Genomic DNA, 3890 nt, shown 5'->3' with positions numbered 1-3890 from the left:
TGCTAGGTTTAGGCTTTATTTGCTGTTCTTTCTCCAGCTGCTTTAGGTGTATGGTTGTGTATTTAAGACTTTTCTTGTTTCTTGAGAAAGGCTTGTATTGCTATGTACTTCCCTCTTAGGGCCACCTTTGCTGCAACCCAAAGGTTTTGAACAGTTGTGTTTTCATTTTTTTCCATGAATTTTAAAAATTATTCTTTAATTTCCCACTTGACCTATTCATTCTTTAGTAGGGTGCTCTTTAACCTCCACATATTTGAGTTTCTTCCAAATTTCCTCTTGTGATTGAGTTCAAGTTTCAAAGCAATGTGATACAAAAATATGCAGGGAAAAATCCCAATGTTTTGGTACCCATTGAGACCTGATTTGTGACCCAGTATGTGATCTATTCTTGAGAATGTTCTATGCACACTTGAGAAGAATATATATGCTGTTGCTTTAGGATGGAATGTTCTGAATATATCTGTGAAGTCCATCTGGTCTATCACTCAAAGCCTTAGGAACAACTTTAAAAAATGTACACTCTGAAAACTATGAAAATGTTTTTTATTAAAGAAAAACTAAATAAGTGGAAAGACATTCCATGTTCAGAAGACTTAATATTGTTAAGATGGCAATATTTCCCAAATCAATCAACAGATTCAACACAATCCATGTCAAAATTTCAGCTAGCTATTTAAAAGAAATTGACAAACTAATCCTACAATTCACAGAGTAATGCAAGAGACCCAGAATAGCCAGAAAATCTTGAAAAAAGAAGAGCCAAGTTGGAAGACTCATTCTTCCTAATTAAACAAAAAAACCCTGAAAAGCTAGAGTAATCACTAATCAAGGTAGTGTGGTGTATATCTATAAGGTTAGATGGATAGATCAATGAAATAGAATTAAAAATCTAGAAACATAATCTCACATTTATGGTCAATTGATTTTCCACAGAAGTGCCAAGACAATGTATGGAGGGAAATAGTATTTTTTTCAACAAATGGTGGTGGGATATCCACAAACAAAAGATGGGATTTGATCTCTGCCATATAGAAAATGTGACTCAGTGTGAATTATAGACCTCAACATAAGAGGTACAAGTAAAGAATTCTTAAAATGTAGGAAATAAATAGTAACAATCTTTGGTTAGGCAAAGCCTTAGATACAATACCAAAAGCACAAATAACAAAGTAAAAATAGATAAATAAGACTTCATAACAAATTAAGACCTTTTGTGCATCAAAGGATAACTTCAACAAAATGAAAAAACAACTGACAGAATGGGAGAAAATATTTGCAGATCATATATCTGATAAGAGACTTGTATCCAGACTATACAAAGAACTCTCACAATTCAATTGTGAAAAAAGACAACCCAATTTTAAAATGGGCGAAGTATTAGAACAAACATTTCTCCAAAGAAGGTATACAAATAGCCAATAAATATATGGACAAATGCTCAACATCATAACTCATCAGGGAAATGAAAATCAAAGTCATAATGAGATACCACCTTTCATCCATTAAAAAGGCTATAACCAAAAAGACATGACAAAAGTGTGTGTTGGCAAGGATGAGAAAAAAATCAAAAATTTTTTTCAACGTTCAGCTTCCTTTAATGACCCCCATCTCCCTGAAGGGCAGGTACAGGTAGCTAGGTGATGGCAAGAGATGTTTACTTGAAGATCTTGCCCTGATTAAGGGTTTTCCCCACATGCTGGAAGGCCCCCTCCCAGGAAAAGTACTCTTGAACCAGCATCTGGGTCTCCTCAATGCCAGGATACAGTTTCCACCATGTATAGGACTCGTAGTCCACCTGCCAATCTGGACTCAGCGGAAAGGCCTCAGAAGACCCAGACTCCAGAAATGGAGCTGCTGTTGTTGGTTCCAAAGAGGATGACAGTGGCAAAGGCATTCTTCCTCAGCTTGTCCAACCGTTGGAACATTCCAGTGATGAGGTTACTACTCATAAAGGTCTGGGTGAGCTCCTCAGGGAAGCGGTACTCAGCGTACCACAGGGACCAGCCATCCTTATCAAAGTGCTCCCAGAAATACGGCAGCGCCACAGTGAGAGTGTCCTCATTGGAGTACTTGTGCTTAAATTCGTCCAACACAAAGGTACTCTTGGGCAGGTGAGCAAAGGGGTCTTTGGCCTTTGGCTCAGCAGCCAGTGCCTGCTCACATTCATCCATTTCCTCCTCAGGAGCAGGTGCAATAGCCGCCTTTTCCTCTTTCCGCTCAGCCTGGGGCTTCTGCTCCTCTTCCCAAGAACCTTTCTCTTTCTGTGGGGTGTCCTTTTTAGGTTGGCTCTCTGCAAACTTTTTAGCATCAAACTGGGCCATCTTCTCACAGTTTCACCTCCCCCAAGACAGCCCGGAACTGGGGCTGGTTAATGCAGGTAAGGAACCAGCGGTTGGTACTGGGGAAGGCCTTGTGGAAAGAAGGTTCCAGGACCTGTTTATAGAGCCACAATAGGGTGCAGACAACTGTGACGTCAGCCAGTGTCACATGTCCGCCCACCAGGAAAGTCCTCGTCTTCAAATGAGTATCCAGGAGCCCCAGAATTCGCTTCACTTCCTCCTTTGCATTCTCCATGGCCTGCTTGTTGTGGTGCATGATGCCCAAGGTAGGAAACACCCACGTACTGGCTGGGGGCACTATGTCGCTATCAGCAAAGCTCACCCACTGCACCACCTGGGCTGCTGCCTCTGGAGCACTTCCCTGCAGCTCCTCATTGCTCACATAGTAGGCAATGGCATTGCTCTCAAACACACAGAATCCATCATCACCCTCAAATGCTAGAACCTTGCCAGCAGGAAATTTACGGAGAAATTCAGGGGTGTGGTTGGTTTGGCCAAAGTGGAAGTAGGGTGGTGCAGAGAGCACGCGGACCTGAGGCCTGCTGTACTGAGCAACAATGAGAGCCTTGAAGGCCCTCCGGTTTTCAGGATATGTGTACAGGGTCCCAGCTGCCATGGTGATTCCGCAGAGAAAGGGGAGGGTTTGTTTTAATGTATTTTAACTTAAATCCTAAGGTAACCTAAATGGTCTTGGATGGCAACTGACAAACTTTTTCTTCAAGGGACAGATATTCAGTATTTCAGGCTTGTTGGCTATATACTTATCTAGTCTATGGTTGCTTTCAAGCAACAACACAATTTAGACAAATGGGTATGGCTATGTTTCAATAAAACTTTGTTTATAAAATCAGACAAGGGGCCCATAAGCCTAGTTTGCCAATCCCTGGTCTATGGAAGCCCTGTACTATCTTAAAACCAAGACTTCTGGTGTGACAGAGTGCACAGTTGAGAAATAATCTGTCTCAAACTTTCATGGTATTTTTCTCCTCACCTCCCTAAAGTGAAGCCAGGGCTTTATATCCCAGCTTCCTTTGCCCCAGGGGAGAGTTAAATATTTTGTTTTTAATAACCTTCCAATCACAGAGCAATATAATGATAATTATAATAATAGCTGACATTTACTGAAGGTTTAGTAAGTACCAGACATGGTACAAAGCATGCTTTATGACAATTAAATTATTTCATCATCACCATAACACTATGCAGTGGATTTGTCATCATTCTTATTAGCTAGGAAACTGAAGTTTAGAGAACTCCAACACATAGGTAGTTTTAGAAAGAGTAATGATTTCAACCTGGGCAGAGCCCATGATTTTTTAACTGCTACATGTATAAGAGTACACAAATTTGGGCACAAATAGAAGTTTTTAAAAACTGAAAGGAAGTTAAATAGTCTCACCCCTTAGAAAGCTGGGGCCCCTAAAGCCAGAGAAATGGAAAAGCTCAATGAAGGTGAGGACCTCTGCCCCATTCCCACGCAGAATGTATAGGATGACAAGAGCTTTGGTGGGACAAGTATATGGGTCTCTGGGGGACTGAGCAGCAAGCTTA

The 3890-nt window shown here is 41.0% G+C and overlaps 1 pseudogene; it reads right to left on the bottom strand.

The window, feature by feature from the left end:
- Positions 1–1654: 1654 nt before the first annotated feature.
- LOC112913238 (elongation factor 1-gamma pseudogene) lies at positions 1655–2955 on the bottom strand (annotated as a pseudogene).
- Between the last annotated feature and the right edge of the window lie 935 nt (positions 2956–3890).

The sequence above is a fragment of the Vulpes vulpes genome, chromosome 9 (genome assembly GCF_048418805.1).
Source record: "Vulpes vulpes isolate BD-2025 chromosome 9, VulVul3, whole genome shotgun sequence".
NCBI lineage: Eukaryota > Metazoa > Chordata > Mammalia > Carnivora > Canidae > Vulpes > Vulpes vulpes.
The sequence above is the reverse complement of the archived record's forward strand: the minus strand, read 5'-3'. Positions and strand labels throughout refer to the sequence as shown.